Source organism: Dermacentor andersoni, chromosome 11, assembly GCF_023375885.2.
Source record: "Dermacentor andersoni chromosome 11, qqDerAnde1_hic_scaffold, whole genome shotgun sequence".
Classification (NCBI taxonomy): Eukaryota; Metazoa; Arthropoda; class Arachnida; order Ixodida; family Ixodidae; genus Dermacentor; species Dermacentor andersoni.
Genome location: NC_092824.1, coordinates 51,845,437 through 51,872,105, shown reverse-complemented (window position 1 = coordinate 51,872,105; position 26,669 = coordinate 51,845,437). Strand labels below are relative to the sequence as shown.

The 26,669-nt window shown below is 50.7% G+C and overlaps 1 protein-coding gene across 1 annotated transcript in view; it reads left to right on the top strand.

Moving 5' to 3' along the window:
* The first annotated feature begins 1,190 nt into the window (after nucleotides 1-1,190).
* LOC126517558 (protein O-linked-mannose beta-1,2-N-acetylglucosaminyltransferase 1-like) overlaps nucleotides 1,191-26,669 on the top strand; it is a 294,129-nt gene continuing 268,650 nt past the window's right edge. Inside the window, exon 1 of the mRNA XM_050167309.3 lies at nucleotides 1,191-1,585. The gene's annotated coding sequence lies outside the window, so the exon portion shown is untranslated. The remainder of the gene's footprint in view (nucleotides 1,586-26,669) is intronic.

Sequence of the window (26,669 nt, the reverse complement as noted above, 5' to 3'; positions counted from 1 at the left end):
CATCGTTGTAAACATGATGCTTCGGTTTGTTTAAGTTTTGCTCCTTTTAAGATATATTTATGACTCATATTGAGTAAATGTTATGGAAAGGCAAAAGGACGTGTTAATTTGAGAACAACGCTAACAATGAGTAATAATTAATTGAAAAGTGCTAAATAAATAGAGATAAAGTGAGAGATGCAAATTTAACGGGCCAGACAGTTCGACTCAATCAGGACTTCCCGGACGATTGAGCAAACATCCCCCAGGCTTAATCGCAGAATAGAGGCAAACCAGTTGAAAACCTCACTGGCCCTTCTTTTCTGTTTCTCTTCCCGAGGTTATTTTTCTAGAACACAACAGCATACACTTGCTAAAGTAAAAGTTGTCGGCTACCACTTTACCCGTCTTTGTCATTTCGTGCCTCAATATGCTTGTGCGTTCCTATGATGCATGAAATCATGTGTGCGAAATTCAACTAGAGTCGTTTGAGTATCAAAAAATCATGATCATTGCATAACTTCTGCATGCAGAGTTGACCGTATCCCTTATTTTTTTTTTTTCGCGATAACTCTGTGAACAAGCGGGCAAAATTTCAGAGTTTTTAACATAGGGCGAAGAACTTCTCGAACTGGCTGATTAAAGTGGAGCGCGAATAGGGAATTTTTTCTCTTTTGGTAAGTACTCAAGTTTCTAAGCTGCGTTGTCGCTTTCGACCTGCTTCGATACGTTTTAGAGACTTTCTTGACGACCTGCTTCTTGGCAGCCCATTTACTGCTACCTGCCTTCCGTTTATTACGTCTTATACGAACTTCCTTTTCCGCGTTGTCTTCATGGTGCTCAATCGCCTTGCTCTTGTCGTTGCCTCCTTCATAAACCGCGTTTCCGCCTCTGCGACGTATAGGAAGTCAATCCTCGAGCCGCGCTGCTGCTCTTATCGGAATTTAATAAATGGAGCGCGCCAGCGCGCCCACTTTCGCCAAAATGTAGCTCGCGAATCGGCCGTTTCGCAAACAGACCGTAGCTACAGCGCCAAAAACCCGCGCGTCGTCTGCTTCGCTGCGTGCGTGCGGAAGCAGACGGCGCGGACCGCCACCGGAGCTGCGGCGGCGGCAGTGGCGACGCGACGCTCCGTACGGTGGCGCCCTCTCAGCGACCGGCCGGTCGGCACCGCCTCCGTGGATGACGCCGCCGCGACGGCCGCTTGCTCGCCCGCCGTTGTCCCTCAGTGCGTGCCGGCTGCTCGTCGACGGCGAGCGTGCCCCGCGCTCCGTGAACGCTCGCTAGGCCTAACACCCCCCCTACGCCGCCAGCTTTCGCTGCACTTTCGCCGCGCCGTGCGCGCGATTTGCATCGTCTCCCGTGGCTCTGTGAACGTGTAGGTGTCCTCCCGACCCTCGTGCAGACGTCAGCGTCAGCAGTGCGAGCGCCCGGACGCCTCCTGCCTCGCTCTAGAGTGGGTGCGCGTTTGAGTGTTTTCGCTCCGCGCGTGTGGTGCTGTGTTGTGTGCTCTTCGGCGGCTGGGACGACTTCGGCCCGCCGAGCCGGCTCTTCATCGACGGCGTGCCCGCCCCTTCGAAAGCCGTGTTGCCCGTTAAAGCACGAGGTGAGCACCGTGTTCACTGTTTTCCCTTTAATCTAATTCTATCGCCCGCTGCTGTCGTTGGTTGTTTTCAAGCATAGCGTTACCACAGCAACTCCAACGCCGCCAGGCGAGCGGCCGGGTTCTTTTTTCTTCTGGCGTGGGCAGCATCTGTCGTCTGCTCCACGTCTGCTCGTCGTCGCGAGCGGTCATGCCAGCACGCTGCTGACCACGTCACCTTTGCAGTCTTCGGGCAATCCTTTAGAATGTAGCATTGTTGTTGGTTCGAGAAAGAGCGTCGCGATGTCCAGCTCGTTTTCCGTTGGGCGCTACTTTCGTTCGTCCCGTAGGCAGCTTCTCGGCAACGCACCGAATGTTCGCGCTCAGTGGGGAAGTCGACCTCGCGGTAGCGTCGGCTCGGAATTCGCGCTCCGGGAAGGCTTTACGGTTTTTCTCGGTTCACGTCCTTGATCGTTTCGTGACATTGGTATGGCGACTGCGGTGCCGCGGCGAATTTTAATGCGCCGAACGAGATTTAGTCGGGAACGCCATAAAAAAAGAAGGAAACTTGATTCCAGTCGCGTTTCAAGGTTAAGCGCTTCTTCAGAAAGGGGGGGGGGGGGGGGAAGAGAGAGAGAAAGCGAGATATCCTGTCTTGGGTGGTGTACTTGATTAGCGGTAAAATAAAAGAAAAATAACGTTGTCGTAATTGTAACACTCACGTATTTATTGCGCGCCTATGTAATTTAATCTACGTACATCTGTCGACGCTGTTGGGATACCACCCAAACGCCGCAACTTTCGCGACTGTCATCGAGGATGCTTGGTGCAGTTAAATACGGCACCTTCATTGTGCGCTTTGCATCACGATTTTCAGCAAACGGATACAAAGATTCCGGTTCTTGTTTTACTTATCTTTCTATCGCGGCGACCGAACGTAACAAATTAAGGAACAGTTGCGTAATAATCAGCGTGATGGGATGGGAGACGTATCATTTGCGCGAGAAACTTCCTAGTAGTAGCGATGACACTTTATTGCGTGTGCGCCGAGTAACTGGAATCTCAATTGCAACCACGTTTTAGTGTCGTTTTCGTCTGTTGCCCGTTACATGCTCCCGTTTGTATGCTCGGTTCTTACGGTGGGGCAACCTCGACCACATACAAATGCGCGTTTAGCGTCCGGCACGTTCACAGTATCCGATCGCTTTGCGTGTCAGTGATTGGTGCGCGCTAAATATGCATCGTGGGAAATAATTGCAGTCGGCAGCTTTAGAAATAGCAACATTCTCTTTGCTCTCAGCCATCCCGGAGCTTTAACGGCATTTCATTAGCGGGGAGTGACTTCTCCCGTTAAAGCGGGGACTCAATTTCGCGCTTGCGTAATGTGATAGCACGAATTAAAGAAAGGAACTCGAACGGTCATGTTCTCCGTCCCGTTAGTTACGTTAAAGTTAACAATGAATCCTCCTTTCTTCAACACTCAGGCAAGCTTCGAGAGGGACCGCTAAAACACGCCTGCATACGTTGTAGCCCGTTTGACGTTGTTAATATTATTGCTATTGTCAGTTCGCGTTCTTGAGGCACAGGAGGGCTCGACACCTTGCCTCCTCCCGTGTCACAGACGGCACTTTCTTATCACTTGTCGGCATCTTTCTGTAAACAGAGCAGCGGCGTTCTTTGCCATCCGGATGTTTGCGAGCCATCCCCGTGTCCCAGAGCAGCGCACGCCAGTTGAAGCAACACAAAATTGACGGCGACTCTCTCTAGAAAAAAAACCGTGCGACGCGATTATCACTACGTCTTGCCTCATCGGCTGCGTCATAAAAACTAAGGGGCGGGGGAGAGTGGCCGGAGTTGTTGGCGCACGCGATACTAATGTACGATCCGGTGCAGCTAACTGATACCGGCCGACGTATATACTATCGCGTTGCTTGTTTGTATGACAGAGCAGGTTTTCTTTTTTTCTTTTTTTGCGTCTACGTTCGCGCGCAGTGTCTACACGGTCGGTTATTTATCCGTGCGCTGGCGTGTTTGCCCCGTCGCTGTCTGCCGGCCTTTGACGGACGCCAGCGAAGACCGTTAGCGACACACTGCGCAAGCACCGTTATAAACCCTTATAGATGTTTGCGATGACTGAGACGGCCCTTTTTATATGGTCGTGATGACTTTACTGCTTCAGCGATCGTCGTGGCACGGGGCTTACAACGCAGCGGTCATCGCGGCCTTTCTTCGAGGCGCTTAATGTCGGTGTTTTTATCGTATTTTCTTTTTCTTCTCGCGTGCATGGCATGGTGGCCTTCGGGACGGGAAAAGAAAGAAGGCCGTTGGGAGCGGTCCTGTAATGATTATTGCTTTCGAGTTTCGGTTCACTTTCGTTGAAGAAGCGGCGCGTGGCTGTTGGTGCCGTAGTGCACACATCTAAACACGTGGATGGATGGAATGGATGGATGGATGTTACGAGCGTCCCCTTCGGAACGGGGCGGTGAGTTGCGCCACCAAGCTCTTGCTATTATACTGCCTAATGCCCTACCTTGATCAAAAAAGAAAGAAAAACCACGATGAATTCTCATAACCGAATTTTCTGACCCCCTATTGTGAACTTTGTTTTTGTACGCCTCCTCGTTTCCCTGCTTCCACTAATCTTCCAATCGCCTCTTACTAATCTCTACTGCGGACATGTCTACTTTCCCCCTGCCCTCGCTGAAGTCGAGGGCTTCAAGGAGACCAGAGATGCCTAAATCAACCGCTGGGCAGATATCTGAACATTCTAATAAAACATGCTTCATAGTTTCCCTAGGTTTACCGCAGAAAGCACATGCTTCTTCCTTGTTATATCTCGATTTATAAGTGCGTGTTCTAAGGCATCCTGATCTCGCTTCGAAAAATAATGAGCTTCCCTTTGAGTTATCATAAATTGTTTCTTTCCTGATTTCCTTTTTTCCTCTTAAGTAGTTACTCAAGGCAGGTTTCTTTTCCATTGCCGCCACCCATAAGATTATTTCAGCCTCTCTGACTTTCGGCTTGACGTTCTTCGTTGCCGTGTTGCCCACCCTACAGGCCGCATACTTGCTGGTAAGCTTCCTAGTTCTCATCCTCCACTGTGAATCACTGTATTTTCCTGTACAGATACCTCAACACTATCCCAGCCCACTTACTTTCTTGCATATTCCTCAGTCTTTATTTCATAATCAATTTTACTGTGAGCTTCCCTCACTTTCAAAACTCGTCCAGCCCACATATCGCCCTGTAAGCGAGAATCTCGGCCGTTACCTCAATCGAGTTCGTTCGGGTGTATAGTGCGCGAAGCAACCAAACCGCACGAGCGCGCTGCCTGCGCGGTCGGAAGTTGTAAACGAGCATCTCTTCTTTCGGTTCGTCGCTTGTTCATGAAGCCTCCCACCGAGGCCAGTAATGGAAAAAAGAGTAGCCTCGTCTATACGCGATGCCGGGCCGTATGTACAGTGACGTAGGCGAGATTAGCCCCTGCGCGGTGATCCAGCAGGTTGTGTTTCTACAGAGGGGGGCGGAGGGGGGTGCGGCATCTATTAGGGCTTTCCATTTGGGCAAATTGCGACTCGCGTGCAGCAGCCCGCGGCACACCTTCGGTGCCTTCCGTTGCCTGCGGTCATCGTAGATGGAACGATCACGCCTGTCTCTCCCCCGATAGACATCTTAATGGCACCGATTCGCGTTTCCCCCATCCCCTACACCCGAGTGGGCTGGGCCGCGCGATTCCTTTTCACCGCGCTTTACGTTTGTCTTTCTTTCTTTTTCGAGTTGCCCGCGCGCCGAATTTCCCCGTCTTTCCGCGAAGGTGTCCGAGGCAAACACGTCCTGGGTTGGGGTCGAGCTCGCCCTCCGACCGCGTGAGGTGGCCTCAGTTGATGCTTTGAAAATCCGTGAAGATCGTTGCCACTCGGCCCCGCGGGGCACAGAAAACGTACGAGAGCATTCGGGCGCGTTATATAGCACCAACGTCGCGAGGTCTGCAGGGTATCGCAGGCGTCGGCACCGTTTATTGCCGTGGAGGCCCTCCTTGATCCCCCCCCCCCCCCCCCCCCCCCCCCACTGTTAGTGTTCCTCCTGTATGGGAGCGACATCCAGGGGCACTACCGCCTGTGGCCCCTGCATGCCGCTAGAGGGCGGTTCTGCGCGAAAGCGGCTAAAAGCGGCGATCTTGTGCCGCGAGGATGGGTTGGAACGGCGGCAGCGAACGGTTCTATCTGTGCACGACGTCACTGTGTGTTTTCCTCCTTCGCGCGCGTCCCGATCAACAAGATCACTCCTTCTGCCTGCCGTTTCTAATTGTTTCTTTCTTTCTTTCCCCCTTTTTTTTTTGCGCCGCCGTAGGGGAAGCTACGCTTCGTCTCACCAAATCCGTGCAGTGCTGCCAATCCTTCCTTACGGGTTGCGTCAGCCGCTCTGTATAAATATTTATTGTGTGTTTTTTGTGAGGGCATTTATGTTAGCCTGTGTGATAACGCGCGGGTGCCTCTCGTTTCTGTCACGCTTTCTCTTTCATCCCTTATGCTTGTTTATTTTATTATTTTTGACTGTTAAACGTTTACTTGGTGTTTATTCCTCATGTTTGTCTTAAGATTTCAACAATATGCCAATTTTATCTTGTAACCACACCCCACGTACAGTAATACCTTATCGTGATGTAGGTATGGATAATAAATAAATAAATCTCTCACCGTCTCACCTGGTGTAGCATGTCAGGCATGCCTTGCTAGGCTAATTTCTCCACATGTAATTAAAGTTTATCTCTTTTGTCATTGATGCTCATCTTCTTGCCAAAGCTGGATGTGAGAAGGGCTTACCTATTGAGCCTTGCGCCTAGGGCCCGCACACCTCGATTAGCAGTGCACGATATGCCACCCGTCCTTCCGGTTCTTGTTCCCGGTTGGCAGCAGTAGCGCGACCCGTAGCGTCCGATGCGCTGCACGTAACTATACAGCGCAGTGAGACGTAGCACGGGGCGACGGAGCGTGACGTAACTCAGCCTTACTTATTTTGCTACTATACTGCGGCGTATGAGGTCAGCGGGATCGCGCGGAGCCCTCTGTCGGTCTCTTCGATTAAGCTGCACTTTGTGAACCAGTTCACGCGGAGGGTGGCGCTTACGCTTTGCCTCCCGATTTCACGTCGTGCGAACGTAGCAGCGCTAGCCTCCCGTCCCGTGGAAATTGAGGAGATAAAAGTGCAGCGACGGAGAAAAGCCGCGTCGTCTGTTCTGAGAGTGGTCAGAGTGGTCAGCCCGAACGCAGTTCAACGTCGAAAAGAAAAGAAAAGTCGAACTATTTATCCACCTTTATTTGGGACAACGAAGAGAGTGCATTTGTACGAAAAAAGACAGGCGAAATGTGTATGAATGAAAACTTATTTTAGTATAGCGATTACAATTGGTTAGTAAGTGGGTTGTCGGACTCTCCGCAGTTGAAAATAGACTTCATCACACCTCAACAACCATTTATGGGTTCGTTGAGCTTTCGTTGAGTATTTCGTTGAGCATTTAGCGTTTGCGTTGCGCATTTATGAGCTTCACCACCTCAACAACCCTATGCGTTAGGTTTTCGGTGCCTAAACCATAATTTTTTTCGAGGTAACAAACTAAGAGTAGCATATAGTGACGCGGATGTTGGGCGTTACAGGGTTAAGGCAGTATACTGACGTGACATTCCCGCCTTTGCATGTTGTGCGTTAATTGAAGGCGCTGGGCCTCGAAACACTTAAAAAGAGACGAGCCTCGAAGAGCCCTAGATAGCACTGCTACTATACTATAGCAGCTTACATACTACATACATACTATAGCAGCTTTTCTATGAAAGCATCTTTCGGTTTCGTTTTCCGGCATCCGTCATGACGCGGAAGGTGGTCACGTGGGCGCTGGACATCGTGTCGTTTCGGCGCTCGCTTCGGCTCGCTTGGCCTTCTGCTGCGCCGCTACACCGGACCGTGCAATAATAAGAGCAGACGACCTCATTTTATGTCGGCAGCAGGACAAATGCCTCGCCCCACAGTCATCTTAATCGAGAGCCATTCTTGTTGCTCTTAATAGACGATGCAGTAATCTGCCTCTATCGCATTACGTGGCCCGCCCAACTTCCATTTCCGCCTTTTTGATCTCAACTATAAGTATCGGCTACTCCCGTTTGCTCTCTAATACAAACCGATGTCCTCGTGTCTCTTAGCGTTGCGCCTATCACTTTCCGTTCCATCGCTCGTTTCACGGTTCTTAGCTTCTTAAGCTTCTTTGTCTACCTCCAAGCCACCGCCCCTGGCGTCCGTAGTAGGGGCAGGCGAATATTTGAAGTTTAGAATACGAATCGAATGTTGCGTAACTATTCAGATGCGAAAATGAACTATTCGACATTGTTCGTACATGGAAGATAACCAAATGTTTGGCAACGACCGCCTGGTAAGATCGGGTTATACTGTTCTCGGTCTGCTTAACCAAGTTTCACAAATCATGAAAAAGTGAGACAACCACTAAAGTTTGCTAAGCAGCGTAGTAACGAAATGGGTGGTGCAAGCTCCTCTTTTTTTTTTCGATTTTGCGTCTGAAGCATACATGACCACCTGCGGCCTTTTTTCCTTGTAGCCTTATTTATCATTTAGTGTTTTGGCAGTCGAGTCATGTAGCAGGTTTTTATCGTAAGCTACAACCTGTAACGTTATCAGTGCAACGGGTACATTTATAGACCATTTTCACGGCTATGTCGCTGTCGCCCCCATGTTTGATCGCGTGCTGACGCGTCCATTGGTTGCCTCAGCTGCCTCCGTGTCTACAGTGGATGTGCATCACGCCCGGTGGGGCTCAGCAGACATCTGTGTTGGCGTATGTCGTAAACGCTGGCTAAGCGGACGACACGAAGCTTTGGCCTCAGCTTTAGAGGTCATGCGAGATCTTTTTGAGCTGATACGCCTTGTCCAAACGACGCGAGCAAAACGATACACGACGGTGCTTGTATTCGAAATGTGTTCCAAGCAGTAACTTCTCGCTTCTGAATTTAATCAGGATTGTGGTGTCTTTTGCTCTTCATTTTTTTTTACTTGCCGATCACTTAGAAGGGGCGGTTTCTTATGTTTGTGACCAAGTAACGTTCCTCGGTGCGGTCGCTAGGTCGTTTATTTTCTGGCCAATCGCTCGCGGGTGTGATCAGTTGCGGTAGATTTGTACTTGCCGCGCGCAATTCGCGCTTGGAACATAGATTGTCCGTGCTTTGTGATAGCTTAACTGTAGCAAAGGCGTGTTATCGCGAGTCACTAGCTTACTCTTTGGACCGTCACGAAGTGTTCAGGTTCGAACATTCGCGTGCTGTAGGTTGTAGATCGTCACCCACGCTTCAGCGCATTGATTCCATTCACTTATTCTTGATACGTGAGCGACAGAGTGGGCGTAAGAGTGAGTGTGTGTTGGGTGGATACGTATAGATAACGTGCGAGGAATTCACTATGCCAGGAAACGGCGCTACTCCTGTGTCACTGCGTTACGAGCAGTACACACACTTGCTGACGTTACGGGATTGAAGGAAGTCCTTTCTCTGGAGGTTTGCGATACAACGTTGGCGGATGGGTGATTTTTATTGTTTTCTTTTTTTTTTTGTTCTCGAGGAAAGCTGCATATCGCGGAGGGCCGGAAACAGAGGCACTGCTTGTGTAGCAGTGATCCGGGAACTTACCACACAGATTCATTCCAGTCTTCTACGAGCCAGCCACTATTCTTGCACCCAAATACTGCGCAGGTCTTCCCTCTTCCGTTCCACATTTCGCGTGAATGATGCACAGTGCGCTAGCGATCGCCCAGCTGCATTTCCTAGAGCTGATCGCACAGTGGGAGGTTAGAATCGGAAATGGTTTCGCGTTCGTGCTCTTTTGCGCGCTTTCGCCTGAGGCGACGCGCAATGCACCGCCGGTAGCGCCATCTCGTTTCTTTAGAGCAAACTACTCCGCGAGGAGGGTCTACATATTTGTACGTACGGCACGCATATCTTTCAGGAGCTTCTTTTTTTTTTCACAACTTCGCTTTTCTTTCTTTTTTTTTTCTGTAACCATATGCTTAGCGTTTCCCGTAAGACACGCCAGCCATTATTTCTTGGAAATCTCGTTTGCGACCAGGTTCGAAAGTTGTTGAGAGGCTGATCGCGCAGTTCATTTAAGGACAATTATCCATATTGCGTTTGAAACCGATCCTAATTGTCCGTGGTGGTTGCCGTCATTTTTCCCACTTGTCATTACAGGCATGGTACATAGTTATACCGAAATAACTATTCCTTCTGTAGTATACGCGTCCTCGTTTGACTATTCGTGTTCGTTTCGTATTCGAAAAAGGTTGATATTCGCCCACCTCTATAGTCCGTACCGGCAGAACGGAATGATTCTTTTGCACCCATAACTGTTAGCCGGGCCCTCGGATACAAAATTTACGTTATTAGAGTTTGCGATAAGCTTTATTACACCCCGCACAGTATACGCACGTGACGGCCGCGCCGTCGCATCTTCGTGACGTCACGCCCTGGTGGTCGTCTGCGCTCCGCGAGGCACGACACACTACGTCGTTCTCGCCAAGGTCCCGCACTAAGTATGGCTGCGAAGCAGGGCAGTGAGAGGCTGACAGCTGTCTCGCGAGAGCTCCCAGCGTCTATCGACCTAATGAGGACGGCGGCTGACACGCCGTTGTCTTGGCGCCCGACTTTCGAAGGGCGAAGGCTCGCACTCTAAAAGAATGAATCTCAGCTCTTCTTCGGGGCCGCTAAATAGGACCTGGTAAAGCAACGCTGAACCATTTAATCTGCAGACAGACATCATTCTAAACTGCTCGCGTTTAGCCATCTGTTCAGTCCTGGAATGTTCGAGCAACTGGGTTTAGATTCGCGGCCGAAGAGAAAGAAAGATAAGCGACGGAGATGCGTTTCGTTAGTGAACACTTTGGCCGTGCACGTGCGTCTGAGTGCGCCGTCGCTGTGCTTTTATTGGAGGGAGACAGCAAAATTCTTGAATGAAAAGTTGCGGGCATCACGTTAGTTTGCACCAGCTCCTTGTACGGCACGGCCTCCGGGTACCGCGTGTTGTTTCTCGCGCAGTTCCGTGCATATTACTACCGCGTAACCGCACACTTTCTGGGTGCACTTATGTACGCATGGACTCTGCACCATCGGTCAAAATTTGTGTTACGTGAATGAACAAGTCACAGGCTTTATGAAGACGGCAAGCAAACAAGCGTGGGCCGTACAGAGCAGGCAGAACACTCTGACGATTGGCGGCTTCGAGCACTCTAGCAGTGTTTATGTGTTTAACGTCGTCCACTATTTGCGGAATGCTTAGTCCGCTGTACGGTCTACGCATCTAAGCACTCTAACTCTACGCAGACTAAGCCAGCGCGCATGGGCAGGAGACCGCTCGTTCCCTCACTTGTAGATGCCATAAATGTGCTGTATTTATTCTGTAACATGGTGGAACACTGCGCTGCAAAGCAGTACTATACAGGCAACGGCATGAACAAAAGGGGAGTATAGAGACGCGTCAAGTGTAGTATGTGTTTCATGCGTGTCTATGTAGTGCCCTAAATGATAAGAAAGGGGGTTAACCGAGGGGCCCGATGTTTATTAATGATATCATAAGTAGCCAACAAACAAATACACCAAGGACAACGCAGGGGAAATTACTTGTGCTTACTAATTGCAATAAAGAATTATAGATTAATGGAATTGAAAATGTATGAAAAACAACTTGCCGCAGGTGGGGAACGATCCTACGTCTTCGCATTACGCATGCGATGCTCTACCAATCGAGCTACCGTGGCGCCGTCTTCCCAGCCAATTTCTGGGATATTTACGTGTTACTGCTAGAACTAAACGTGGGAGTGTTAGCCTGCGCCACCACTCACAAACCTTGGCGGCGGACGTGGAACATCCTTTCTGCCACACGCGTCACGAGTACGTGATCTTTTTGGTTGCATGCAACTGGTCAATAAACCCACACGTGCTGCCTGAAGGCATCAATGTAGCTGTGTGGGCCGTGTTGTCCTTGGTGTATTTGTTTGTTGGCTCCTTATGGTATGTAGTGTCCTAGTTATTCACGTCTTTGTCCGTAGTAATGCTTCGCAGAGCAGCGTTCCACCATGTCCCAGATGCCGAGCCGTATCGACAGTAGCAGACGACCTACGACCGCCATTAGGGAGTACGTCTGCTGTATACCTACAAGCTATGCGAGAATGCACCTGAGTGCACTGAACTGTATCGGGTGGCAAGCGCTATTATGTTTACTGTGGTAAAGCTTCCGACCCTACGTTTTGCGATTACGTGTCAGTGTTTACGTGAACGCAGCACAAGTCGCACCGTAAAGTCTTGTTTACATCCGCGTCCCGGGAAATGTGACGCGTCTCTTGTGACGTGTCGGGCGTGACAGCCCGACGGAACGTCCCCCCACCCCACGCCCAGCAGCACGCGACCTCTTCGGCTCACGTGCGGTGCTGAAAACGTGGTAGCCGCGCCCTTTTTTGTTCCCAAAAGCCAAAGAGTAAGATAGATATAGAGGGAGAGGGGAGCAGTTAACGCCCTGCTGCTGAGCAAAGAGCGGGTGTGAAAAAATGGAAGGAGCGAGAAGCGGCCCCGATGGCCGAATGGCGTGCGCCTTCACCCGCAGTCCGCGACTGCCTCGAAAACCGAGACACGTCTCGAAAGCGTGTCTCTATTTATTACGTATAGCTGTGGCTGTGTGGGCTTTCACCGTATCTCGGCGTGCCTGTCGGCATAGGCTGTGATGTAATACCGCCACTCGGTCATGACTGGGACAAATCGTATTGAGGAAAATAAAACACCTCTTCCTAGATTCAGGGAGCTCTCAGGTCTATCGCTGTCGTTACTGTCGTCGGACGGTATCGAACAGTGTTTTGGGATGGGGCGGTAGCCTCGAGTGCGCGAATCTTTTTTAAACGGACGCTTTCTTTTGTTTCTTCCCCTTCTCTTTGTCTCTCGCTCACACACACACACGCAGCTTTCAATTCCCCTTCTGCCTTCCCCCAGGGTAGGGTAGCCAACCGAATCCTTGAATGGTTAAAATCCCCGCCTTCCTTCCATCTCTCTCTCTCTTCCCGTTACTTTCACAACAGCGGGGGCGGCTGCAGTCTTGCATGAAGAGGTGGGGTTCAAGCTATCCTCATTGGCCATTCGGCAGTGGTGGGGTATAGGTTGCTGGGCTCGGTTAAACCGAGTTTACTGTACTTAACTCTCAATGCCATTTTTTTTTTAACTTTCCCTGCTCGTGCAAGAGAGAGAGAGAGAGAGAGAGAGAAACATTTATTTCATTCCGCCCTCCTGTCTGGGGCTACTGGGCGTTAGAGTGCCGCGAACAATTGAAGTTGATGTTTTCCAGGGCGCTCTTAACACCTATAGTGTGGACATATATCTGCCGCATGTATAATAACTGAACGGTTAGTCACTTAATCTTCACAAAATAATTAAATGAGAAGAAAAAAAGAACACGAGATGCTTCTTTAGGTTTCTGTCAACGATATATGCTGTTGCTTGCATCATAGTAGAGGGTTTCGCTGTTCTTTTATACTTGGTTTGTGGTAGCTGGGACGCCTTGCATGTATTTTTTCGCTCCTTATTTCTAATACGTATGTCAGCACAGTGAGCGGCTTTTCTTCGGTAAAACGTCTTTCCGTTACCTCCGCACGTCCTCTCGACAGCAGGTGCACTTACTACCATTATTAATTTTCATTTATACCATTTTTTTTTCGTTCGCCCGTCTTAGCACGCGGCATAATCGTGGAATGAAATTAGGTATAAGCTCGGAGGGTCGCTTCACGTAGGCACTGCATCAGCGACTTACGGAATGCATTGTGCATCAACCACCGTTCCCAGCCGCAGCGTCGGTCAGCCCTCAACTTCGCATTCGTCAGCGCATTTATCGCGAACTGTCTTTGTCGCAGTGCATGCGTAAAGCAGATGACGGGCATCCGCTGTAGACGCGTAGGAGCGAGCGGATCCACTTCAGAAATTAAGCACTGTCTTATCATAAGATTGACCCCAGGTACAAGTGACGGCTTGACTTCGGATCATGGCGCCCCTTGCCTCAAGCTATCGCTGATCGCATTTTTTGTCTATTTTTTTCACTTATAAGCTGAGATGCTCGTGGTTTACGGCGTGTTTTATCTCACCGGAACTGGCGGACGCTTTATAGCGTATAGTGCTAGTTAGTGTTAACAGCTGTCTGGGCGGACATGTCGAAGTGAAACGTTGTGCAGTCAACTTCGCTTTTAACGTATCATTGTCATTCTGTACATAGCATCGCCGCCTGAGGATTGAATTAGCTTCCGTACTACCGTAATTAACGTTCGTAATCTACCGCATACTCAACATATGCGCACGCCGGAATTTAGGCGCACCTACCAGCTTTCACAAATTTATAATTAAATGCCCGATCTTTAGAGCCTGTTTACGATGGCCGTATTGACAGCAGTAATATCGCGCTTTCTTTAAAACTTCTGTCCATTTTAGGACGAAATTAATTACTTCGAGCCAAGTTATACGAATAGAGTCGCTGGCCGATTTTTCGTACATTCTCCATTGGCGCAGGTTGATTATTCGGTTCTGCCCGCGCAGACGCGGAGACCGGCTATAAAATACAGAACCAATACATAGTGCCAACCGAGATTTAGGCCGGCGTTATGCGTATATTTCATTAATAAACTTGATGTATAGATCTGTTTGCGGCGGAAGTCGTTCTTGCTACAATTACAGAGCAGAGGTCCTGTTCACAGCTTCTGTACAGAAAAAAAAAAAAAAAAAATTAGGTGTGCGAATGCTGAACAAGCAGTCAGCGTCTTGAGTATTCAAACATTTTTCGAGTATGTTCGCCGAAGTATACGCGCACTATATATGTACTTTTCTGGATTCGACTGTAGTGTATTTCAATTTCCAAGGTCGTTTAGTCTGTCAATAATACCGCAACGGCAGACCTGCTATGCAAGAATGCTACCTGATGTGGCTGCATCGACTTGGAGAAAAGCGAATTTCGGCACGGCGTTACCGTTCTGCATGCCGTTGCTGATACCGCCGAAATCCATGCCCAGCTGGGCCGAAGCGGTGCAGCAGTAGAACGGTGAGGCTGGTGTGACAAAACCTCATCCTTCTCGTGGTTCGCGCCTTATTTCATCGCGGGTTTACCTCGTGTGATACGACGTGGATCGTAATAATAGCATATTCGGGCTCCTTTATATTCTTAATTTTTATTTATTTATTTATTTTTTAACCCTTTAGAGGCGTGTCAATAGATGCAGCATCTCTAGCTGCTGTTCGGGAGCGGGGGGGGGGGGGGGGGGGGGGTGTAGCTGTCCGACGTGCGTCGGCATAATGAGAAGAGAGAGAGAGTGTAGATGAACAAAACGCGACATAAATCGCATCATTACATCAGCGCACGGACGTATAGATGACTCGTAAATTTTGGTGTCACGGCAGGAAGCACCTGCAAGAATGGTTTGTGCCTGAGCTCGTTGGATGCACACTGGAATGATAGCTTCCGTCAAAAAAAAAAAAAAAAGGCGCTCGATCTGGACAGCTGTGGGGAAAAAGCGCGCGTGACACACGCACGCACACGACACATCGCTCGCAACGAAATCGCTCAGCTGTACACGCGTCGCAGCTGCGGGTTATGCAAATCATTCTGTTTCGCGTGTCAGGACTCGCCTTGCGCCTTGTTTTTTGGCAGCGCTCCTCGCATTGTGTACGGTGTCCCTCCCACACGTACTCAGTGCTTACTCTCTCCCTTTCTTCCTCTTTCTATTCCCCTTTCCCCCACCCCCAGTGTAGGGTAGCAAACCGGATGCTGTTCTGGTTGACCTCCCTGCCTTTCCTACCCTTGCTTTCTCTCTCTCTCTCTCTCTCTCCTCGCAGCCATGGGGCCGTGCTGCGTGACGTGCACACGCCAATCACCTCGAAACGCTGGCTGCCATGGAAAAGGAGAATAGATAGATAGATAGATAGATAGATAGATAGATGGATAGATGGATAGATGTATAGATAGATAGATAGATAGATAGATAGATAGATAGATAGATAGATAGATAGATAGATAGATAGATATGAGTAAAGACAGGGAGGTCAAGTAGGAGAACGTCCGGTTTGCTACCCTACACATGGGGGTAAAGGAAAGGGGGAATAGAAAGAGGAAGAGAGAGAGCCCCGAGTGCACGCGGGAGGATGCATTAGCTTGATACTTATTCTACGGGGTGTTCGTTTTTAGGTTCTCCTTTTTTTTTTTTAATTGCCAGTGGGAGATGCTTTCGACCTAGAGCCTGAAAATTCAAGGAGGGGAGCATTAGTTGGACGAGAAATCGTAACACATTCGAGTAATGAACAGAAATTCGCTAATTAATTCCTTGATTCATTATTTTGTGGCACATGTTGCTATTTACCAATTGTAACTAGGGACCCTGCTTGCAAGAGCGTATCCATTGTAATGAATTTTACAGGATGGAACCTGTTTCGAGATATTAATTCCCGAAGTTGGTGACGAAGTACATTGGGGTCCCAGTTACTTTTCTGCCTCAGCGCGTAAAACGACGTTTTCTTGACGAAGTAAGTCGAAGAGTGCACCTTTACGGTGAGTTTGATAGCGCATATCTCGAAACCCGTGCCATCCTGAAAATTCGTTCCACGTGGATACGTCTTGCAAATTCACTGACTATAACTCGCAAATTGCAATATGTGCCGTAAGATAATTAATAAAAACCTTAATTCGTGAATTTAAATTCTTTTATTACGTGCTTCGATTGCTCTTGTAAGTACTATCCGCATCTTTACATAATTCATCTCAAGAACTAGAATTATGCTTTCTGCTATTCAAAATTCTTCAAAGCTTAAAAATTATCACCCCGTATATTCCAAATGAGAAAAAAAAGTTGGCAGGAGCCCTTGCGAAACCCGCTCGTCGTTATATTGGACTCTCGCAGATTCTCGAAAAGTTCGCTCTCTCGCGTGCTCGGGAGTTCCCCGTCAGCGCGACACTTAATCTGCCGCGTCGAAAACTTCGACCGAGCAACTTCGAGAGATAGAGGGTGAGCGAGATAAAGACAGAGAGAGAGACTTCGAGCGTGTAATGAAATCGGACGAGCGCCCCTCCTCTCCCACTGGTGACACCGACCGGGGAGGTGGGGTAAAACGGCCGTCGTCGGAAGGCGAGGGGGGGGGAGGGGGCGACAGCTGCCCACGTCACCAAATACACGACGGACGCCGCTGTCTCGGTGTCCTGTCGCGTTGCGCGTCGCCGGCCGGTCAGGTTATTGGAGCCCCGGCCGGTTCGCGCATCTCCGAGTCTGCCGGTCGCATCTGTCTCTGGCACTTCTCTGTCTTTATAGAAGCCTGCGCCAACGTCGTCCCCTTTTCCCGCCCTCCACTCCCTCGCGTCGAAACTCTCCCGGCGTGTTCCGACCGGAGCCCACGCGTCAAAGCCGGTGCGGTTAGCGCACTGTGCTGTCTTCCGCGGTACCTTGAGCAATCGCGGGCACTGGAGGAATTCGGCCAATACGAGCCAGCGAGTCGAAACAAACAAATTCTCGAGAAACGATCCGGAGAACACAGGCTGGCGATGCTGCCCTGGAAATAGATTGGAACGGGTCAAATGTCCCGTCGTTTTAAGAAATCCATTATACGCAGCGTACCTTCCATACGCATCGCCGGATATGTTCTCTGACCGCGTGCTTTCGACAGATTTTGGTGATGATGAAGATGACCACCGTCTGCCGTGGCTCGTACCCACTGAGGAGGATAGGCCTACCTCCTGCCGCCCGGTTCTTTCAGCAGAAAACGAGTCGTGCTCCCAACTTCAGTTTCATCATCATCTGTTCTTGCTCTAAGCGAACAAATGACGCTTGCTTGTTATCACGCATTGTTAACCGAGGACATTTAGCCAGAAACTGGTTACTCAGAACCGAAACACACGACAAGAAAATAAATATTTTCCTGGTATGTTTCAACAGTCTCCCACTAAAGGGTGTTGGAATCGCACCGCTGGCCCGAGTTGTTGGGGTCTCGGTGCTGACGCCCGTTATTGCCAATGGGTCGCAAGCCCCAAGGGTAGCGTTGGCCTGGCGGCCTGGGGCACTGGAAGCATCCGAAGGTCCCGGCAAAGCATGAGAAGACTGGTAACAGAACAACTTGTTTATTCTAACATAGCAAAAGAGCGGCCGGTCAGGTCGACCGAAGTGGAGAGACGGGAGAGCACGTAACTCAACAGTACAAATCGGAGCCTCTCTCCTGGCGTCCGGGGGCAGCTGCTCTTATACTCTCGGCGTCGCGGTCCAAAAGGGAAGGTCACGGGATGAAGGTCACGGGATGAAGGTCACGGGACGGCGGAGCATGAGCCCACGACGGCGCGCACGGTCGAGCCGAGAGACCTGCTGAACCGAGTGTAGTGACGCATCGCCAACCCTCACTTGGGGAGCTCCGCTCCCCGGCTGCCGCGCTTTGACAAGCGTGGGCACACACACACACACGCACACACGAAGACACGTGGCACTGAAACACGCCTGGACACGCTTGGCGGGTAGGCGTTGCGGCGGCGTCGAACGGGCCAAAATGTCCGCCGCTTTGAACGAAGCCCCGGCGTCCGTTGCATCTGCGCCGGCATTACCGCGCGTTGTAGGCGAAACGTAACAGACCGCCCCGCCGGGGGAAGGAGATCCCGATGGTCAGGGGACTGCATCCGCTGTCCGGAGGGATGTCGCTCGATGATGCTCATAACTGAAGTCGGGCGTCCTTTGGCGTTTCTTGAGCGCAGCGCACAGAGAAAGCCTCGTTCTCACGTTCAGGTGCACACAGGACACTGCAAGGTGACTTCGGGAGAGTTGACATTTTTGTTCTCGTTTCCGGCAAGCGTTAGAACTACGCCGAAAGTCAACCGCTCAGTCAGCAAGCACGGCACAACCCTCACTAAGCCCTGCCAGGCTCTTTCCCCTTTTATACCGCTGCCTAGTTCCTTACAGTAGTTTAGCAGCAGTCAGAACGCGGCCACAAATCGGAAAATTGCACTAGAAAGCACATCATCACTTTGAAACACTACACAAAAGCAATAGGTTAAAAATCCTGCCTCAGGAAGAAAAACATCAGTAACAAGCAATTTTGAGGCTGATTCCCACGTTAGGGGCTTCGACTTAAGCCATCGGCGTTACCGTTGAGACTCCCCTTTTTGTAACGCACCTCAAAGGAATATTGTTGCAAAGCGAGGCTCCAGCGCAGGAGGCGGCCATTTTTGGGAGAGATGGTCTGCAGCCATTGGAGAGGGCAGTGATCCGTTTCAATGATAAACCTCGAGCCGGCTAGGTAACATGACAATTTCTGAACGGCCCACACAATACACGCACACTCTTTCTCGGTGGCGCTATACGCCTGCTCACGACTGGTCAGCTTACGACTAGCATACAGGACGGGGTGTTCTACTTCTCCCTTTTCCCGTTGGCACAGTACAACGCCCATGCCTCGCTCACTAGCATCACACTGAACAACGAACCCTTTTGTGTAGTCGGGCGATCGTAGCACAGGCTGGCTTGTTAGGGCGCTCTTTAGGGCGCTAAAAGCTCTTTCCTTCGTCTCATCCCAGACGACTGTTTGCGGCTCTGTCTTTCTTAGAGCATCCGTCAAGGGAGCCGCGATATCAGAGTACCTGGGGATGTACCTCTGATAGTAGCCGGCGACACCTAAGAACGACCGAATATCGGTCTTCGTACGCGGTTGCGGGAAGTCTCGCACAGCGGCCACCTTTATTTCAGAGGGGCGGCGTCGACCCCGACCAATCACGTGTCCGAGGTAGACAACCTCGGCCTGTGCTAATTGGCACTTGGGAGCCTTGACTGTCAAGCCCGCATCGCGCAGGCGGGTTAGCACTGCCCGCAAGTGCGCCATATGTTCAGGCCAGGATGCGGAGAATATCGCTACGTCGTCTAGATACGGTAAAGCGAATTCTTGCTGTCCCCGCAACACTTTATCCATGAGGCTTGAAAAGCAGTATGGCGCGTTCTTCAAACCAAAACTCAAAACTTTAGGACGGAATGTCCCCATTGGTGAAATGAACGCCTCATACCTACTAGCCTCTTCTGTAAGTGGAACCTGCCAATAACCCCTGACAAGATCTAGGGTGGAAATAAACTGAGCGCTACTCACTCTCTCAAGGCGCTCCTCGATGTTAGGGATCGGATAAATTTGATCCTTAGTGATGGAATTAAGCCTGCGGTAGTCGACGCAAGGACGAGGTTCCTTGCCCGGTACCTCAACTAAAATCAAAGGGGAGGTATAATCACTCTCACCCGCTTCAATAACACCGAGCTGTAGCATTTTCTTTACCTCAGCCTCCATAATATCGCTCTGGCGGGGTGACACCCGGTACGCCTTGGATCGTACTGGCTCTGGGGAGGTAAGTTCTATGTCATGAGTAAGGACAGAAGTCCTACCAGGCCTCTCAGAGAACAGACCTTGAAACTCTTGTAAGAGCTGGTGTAGTTCGGTTTTCTGCTCAGGCGACAGCGATGCTTTACTTATTAAGTCACTAATGACTTGATCGGTGTCTTTCCTGTTCGTCACTGAGCCTAGTCCCGGAAGCTCGACCGGAAGCTCTTCGGGCACGTTTACCATCATGCACACCACTGCTTCCCGTTGCTTATAGGGTTTGAGCAGATTACAGTGGTAAACTTGCTGTGCTTTCCGCTTTCCTGGCAGACTCACCACGTAGTTAACGTCCGACAGTTTTTGAACAATCCGTGCTGGGCCCTCCCACTGCACGTCGAGTTTGTTCTTTAGCGATGTGCGCAATATCATGACCTCATCGCCCACCTCAAAACGACGGGCCCTGGCTGTCCGATCATAATAAACCTTGGCCCTCTGCTGGGCCTCTGCCATTGCTTCACCTGACAACTCCTGTGCCCTTCTTAAGCGTTCGAGGAGCTTAAGCACGTACTCTACCACGACTGGGTCGTCGCCCCTGCCTTCCCATGATTCTCGAAGCATGCGAAGCGGAGATCGCAGCGAGCGACCGTACACCAGCTCAGCTGGCGAGAACCCCGTAGCCGCATGCGGCGCGGTTCTTAAAGCAAACATCACTCCAGGCAGACACAGCTCCCAGTCAGTTTGATGTTCAAAACACAATGCTTTCAACACGCGCTTCATGACGGAGTGGAGCTTCTCAACGGAATTCGACTGGGGGTGGTGCACTGAGCTGTGTAACAGCCTTACCCCGCACCTTTCGAGAAAGGCTGTCGTCAAAGCGCTAGTAAACACTGTACCCTGATCTGACTGGATTTCTGCAGGAAAACCAACTCGCGCAAATGTGGACAGTAGTGCATTGACTATCTCAACTGAGCTGAGTTCTTTAAGCGGCACTGCTTCAGGGAACTTTGTCGCTGGGCAGATCACAGTCAAAATGTGTCGGTACCCCGTGGCTGTTACCGGCAGAGGTCCCACTGTATCAATAACGAGCCGTCTAAAAGGCTCCGTAATGATAGGTACCAACTTCAACGGCGCCCTCGATTTGTCCCCTGGCTTGCCCACCCGCTGACAGGTGTCGCATGTCTTCACAAAGTGGTCTGCGTCCCGAAAACACCCTGGCCAATAGTACTCTTGCAAGAGACGGTCCTTAGTTTTCTTAACTCCTAGGTGTCCGGACCACGAACCCCCATGCGACAAGCGCAACAGATCCTGACGATAGCATTGAGGCACGATCAGCTGATCGAACTCCACTCTCCTGCGGTCTAGATACTTCCGGTACAGGACCCCACCTCTTTCCACAAAGCGAGCATTTTTCTTGGCGATACCTTCCTTGATAATGCAGCGTATGTTTTCTAGGCTGCCATCCTTCTTTTGCTCGGCTATCAAAGCCGACCGGCTGACTTTTAGCAACCTGTTTAGTCCGTCTGACGTAGGCGCGATGAGCAAATCTGGAGACAGCTCTTCTAACTTTCCCGTGTCGGGATTTTCCTCTCCAGTATCTGGTGCCTTTAACGCTACAGGCTCAATTTTATTCAGTTCGGGCGTGCTCTGAATACCAGCTTGCTGCGCCTCTGACCCTTTCTCATCGTTCAACAACGTCGGCCCCGCAACTACCGCCTTTGCAGCGAGCTCCCGAACCTTCGATCTGGTTAAGGCCTGAACGCTAGCCTCACCAAACAAAAGCCCCTTCTCGCGCAGGAGGTGATCGGACCTGTTCGAAAATAGGTACGGGTACTGGGGGGGCAGCATAGATGACACTGCGGCCTCCGTCTCAAGTGCTCCGAAAGGTCCTTCAATAAGCACTTTTGCTACCGGCAGACACACGCTATGAGCTTCCACTGCTTGCTTGATCCATGCGCACTCGCCCGTGAACATATCGGGTTCTACGTAAGAGGGGTGAACTACATCCATTGTAGCTGCGGAATCGCGAAGCACTCGGCACTCTTTCCCGTTCACGAGGAGGTCTCGCATGTAAGGCTCGAGAAGCTTCATGTTCTCGTCAGTGCTGCATATAGACAAAAACACGACTTGTGTTTTTGTTTCTGGACACTGCGCCGAAAAGTGACCCGGCTTCTGGCACGTATAACAAACGCGCGCTTGCCTCGTCTCAAACCGCTTTCTGCGTTCGGCTTCGGTTGCCGCCGTCTCCTTACGTTCGGTCGGACTGCTTTCACTCGCATCCGCACTACGTGTATCCCCCTTTGCTCTCATGGGTGTGAACTTCGGCCTCTCAAACTTGGAGCCAAATTCACCCTTTTGACCGTCCTTAGCTCCACGAGCCCGACGCGTCACAAACTCCTCGGCTAACTCAGCGGCTCTAGCCACCGTACTAACGTCTGGCCTATCCAAGACCCAGTACCGCACGTTCTCAGGTAACCGACTATAAAACTGTTCTAGCCCGAAACACTGCAGAACTTTCTCGTGGTCACCAAACGCTTTCTCTTCTTTGAGCCACTCCTGCATGTTTGACATTAGCCTGTAGGCAAACTCTGTATACGACTCACTTCTGCCTTTCTCATTTTCCCGGAACTTCCGACGGAACGCCTCCGCTGACAGCCGGTACTTGTTTAGCAGACTCGATTTCACTTTGTCGAAATCCTCTGCCTCCTCTCTCTCCAAGCGAGCGACTACGTCGGCCGCCTCGCCGGGTAGCAAAGTGAGCAAGCGCTGTGGCCACGTTTCCCGAGAGAACCCCTGCTTCTCGCACGTTCGCTCAAAGTTAACCAGGAACAAACCAATGTCCTCTCCAAGCTTAAACGGCCGCATCAGGTCAGTCATTTTGAACAATACTCGTTCTCCTGCACCGTGTGCCTGACTTCCATTACGAGCGCGTTCCATCTCTAACTCGAGACGCTTCATTTCCAAAGCGTGTTGACGGTCGCGCTCTCTTTCTTTCTCTTGTTGCTCTTTACGTTCACGCTCATCTTTCTCTTTCTGTTCTTTAAGTTCGCGCTCCTGTTTCTCTTTTTGCTCCTCCCTCTCCTCAATGGTCTCAAGGCATTCCGACAGCTCGTCATCCTCAGCTTCTAACTCAAGAATAGCCCTTAGCAGTTCTGGTTTTCTGAGTTTGTCTGAGACATCCAGACCCAACTCTCTCGCAAGCTCCAGCAATTTCGGTTTGCGCAACGACTTCAAATCCATGGCTGCTCTGAATGCTGCTTTCTCTACTGCCTACTATTGTCTTGCCGCAAACTAACCCGGCAGCAACGACAACCACAATTACCAGCTCTGTTTCTAACACTAACAAAAGCCTGGCAAAACTCAGAAGAAGAAAGTCCCGCACTCACCAAACCTCGCAGCCAAGAATTCAGCGCAGTCGTTCCGCTGCAGGCAACCAGTCATCACACAGGGCTCGTTGCACTGCTCCCGGATGGTCGTTGTGCTGCTCAGCATACAGTCAACCGCATCTCTTCGCTGCTGGCCTCCGTTGTCGCGATCTCTCCGCTGCCAACCAGTTGTAGTAATCGCACCGCTGGCCCGAGTTGTTGGGGTCTCGGTGCTGACGCCCGTTATTGCCAATGGGTCGCAAGCCCCAAGGGTAGCGTTGGCCTGGCGGCCTGGGGCACTGGAAGCATCCGAAGGTCCCGGCAAAGCATGAGAAGACTGGTAACAGAACAACTTGTTTATTCTAACATAGCAAAAGAGCGGCCGGTCAGGTCGACCGAAGTGGAGAGACGGGAGAGCACGTAACTCAACAGTACAAATCGGAGCCTCTCTCCTGGCGTCCGGGGGCAGCTGCTCTTATACTCTCGGCGTCGCGGTTCAAAAGGGAAGGTCACGGGATGAAGGTCACGGGATGAAGGTCACGGGACGGCGGAGCATGAGCCCACGACGGCGCGCACGGTCGAGCCGAGAGACCTGCTGAACCGAGTGTAGTGACGCATCGCCAACCCTCACTTGGGGAGCTCCGCTCCCCGGCTGCCGCGCTTTGACAAGCGTGGGCACACACACACACACGCACACACGAAGACACGTGGCACTGAAACACGCCTGGACACGCTTGGCGGGTAGGCGTTGCGGCGGCGTCGAACGGGCCAAAATGTCCGCCGCTTTGAACGAAGCCCCGGCGTCCGTTGCATCTGCGCCGGCATTACCGCGCGTTGTAGGCGAAACGTAACAAGGGACAATAAATAAGAAAAGTTAGAGAACTTGAGATCTATTTAATAAATTAGCATTCTGGGAAATAGCAGAAACACCACTCCTACCGGGAGAAGGTGATTGGTAAGCCAGAAAAGATGCAAAAACAAAAGACAGGCAGCGCCACCGCCTTGAAGTCCCCCCACCGGCATACCGTGACGTCATGGATTTTAACGTTGTGCGTGCACTTGGGCCTAGTTAATTGTTTTAATTTGTTTTTATCCGTAAGGATGGACCACGGTGTGTTCCGAAGGAGCCGAAGACTGCAACTTTCGCGAATTTACACCGTGCCAAAGCTGCTCTAATGAGAGGAATCACTTTGAAATCCACGACGTACGTCACACCAATGTTACAGGGGCTGGGATTACGGCGCGAAATTAGAGGAATGGAAGCTTGCCCGTCATTTTCTCTTCAAGTATATTCGATCTCCTATCGCGATTAACGAAAGTAGAGTTTTGCAAGACTATACCTTACAGTCAGAGTGTGGTGCTCCTTCCCTGTTTTAAGGGTTACCTGACCCCTCCGTTTTCGCGTCACCGCGCTGGCACCGAGAAAACACAGGAGGCTATGGTCTCATTCATTCAAGTATATGCGAAAAAAGTGGCGCGGAAGAATGCATCATCGGTCTCGAACTCGTTTAATGCCGCCTCCTAAATGTCCCTTGCGTACGGGCGTACTCCGTGATCGTCGCACTGCTGCTCGTATACCTCCACGGATCGCGCCCTTCGCCCGACTCGCTTCGAACGTGAAGTCTCAGTCGCGCATATGCGCTACCGGTGTCCTCCACGAGCAGCTTGCTGCTATAACTGCCTCGCGGTTGAACGACACGCGCCGGGATTTTCCACCTTACGCTCGCTCGAAGACGCTGCCGAAGCCGAAGCCATTCCGAGGCGCGTTCAGCAGCCGGACGATGACGCGCAACTCTCCGGGTGACAGGAGGCTCACGCGTGCGTCTATTTGTCGTACAAAAATCCCTCACGTGTACTGATCGTAGTGCCTAGGGAAAGCATCGTTTAGGGATTTTTGAGAAGGCGCGATGCTGGCGCCGAGCGGCGCCGTGGCGTGTTCGTTCTCTGGACCGCGCGGTGTTCAACATTGCTCATGTAATTTTATGTGCGTTGCTTGTGTGTTGGTTGTAGGTTCTGTGTTACTTGGCGGAAAGCCGTGAGTAGTGGCGGTGCGGCAGTGCGACTTTGGCCTCGGTGAGCTCTGGTAGTACAGAATCTGCGTTGTGTGACCCGTGCTTTCTAGAGAACCCGGCGGTGGTGACAATTGAAATATCGAAGTGGCCTAGCGCTTCGGCAGCGAAGTTCTGCGAACCGCGATGTGGCGTCGCCGTGTCCAACTTTGCTTAACGGACATAGAGGGATGTGCTGCTCGCTGCAAGTCATGTTAATGTAACTGCGTCGACCGCCCACTGTTCAGCGCTGAATGCATGTCTGGTGTGCTGTGCTTGAAACGAGTGGTGCAGCCGTGCAGCGGGGGTGGTGGAGGAGCAGAGTGGTTTAGGGGCTCCGTTTGCGTGTTCACAGACATGTGCTCCCGTCTTCGTCTCAGCGGCTGTCGCGGGATTGTGGTGTGCTAGCTCCTTGCCTAGTATGAAGTTTACGACGCTAACACACAGCATGTTCACGTTTTTCCGCGCTATATGTCATTTGCATGACGGCCGAGTTGAAAACGAGACGTATGTCTGTGTTCTTTGCGTTTGTGTGTTGTAAATTACGTTCTATTATGGAAGTTCTGGGAGTCTTATTACGCAAGGAGTGCGAACGTAAACATAAACACGTGTCTGTGTGAATCATCTACCGTATGTTGCGACGCTCTTCCGTGTGGTAGACTGATGCATGGTGCGATTTTATTGCTGTACTGTTGTAAAAACGACTTGTTTATTCACTCAATAAAGATGTACGGCTGCTTCGCCGGAGTACATTTTAGTTACGCGGTGAAGCATACTAAAAGTGGGAGGGGGCCGCTATCAGCCAGCATAGTATGTCCACTTAGGCGACCTCAGAGGCCGCGGGTGCGCGAGTGTATAATTACAGAACTCTTATTATGTCCAGTGACAGTGGCCCCTTTTCACTTTTAGTATGTTTCACCGCAGTACATTGCTTAGGCTTCACCGCGAAATATTAGTGTATTGCGAGAAAGATAATCGTAACAAGCCTAATTATGCAACGTTTCTTTCGTAGCTTGCTACACCGCAGTACAGGGGTGTAAATAAGCATCATGCAGTAAAGCATACTAAGAGTGGAAGGGGCACATAGGTTTACACTGTGCTCATTATTTTCAGTTGTGACATAATTTGCAAGTGCATCTATGCTCGTGGTAAGCTTCATTGACAATTCTTTGTACATTACAAATTAATATTGCAGGGAAGCTTACTAAAGCACATTTGCCATTATGGTACGTGTTATTCACCTTCAATGCAGGAGCACAATGCGGATTCTTGCCCCTGCTTTTGGCTGGACTGCACATGCTCTGTGAGAAAT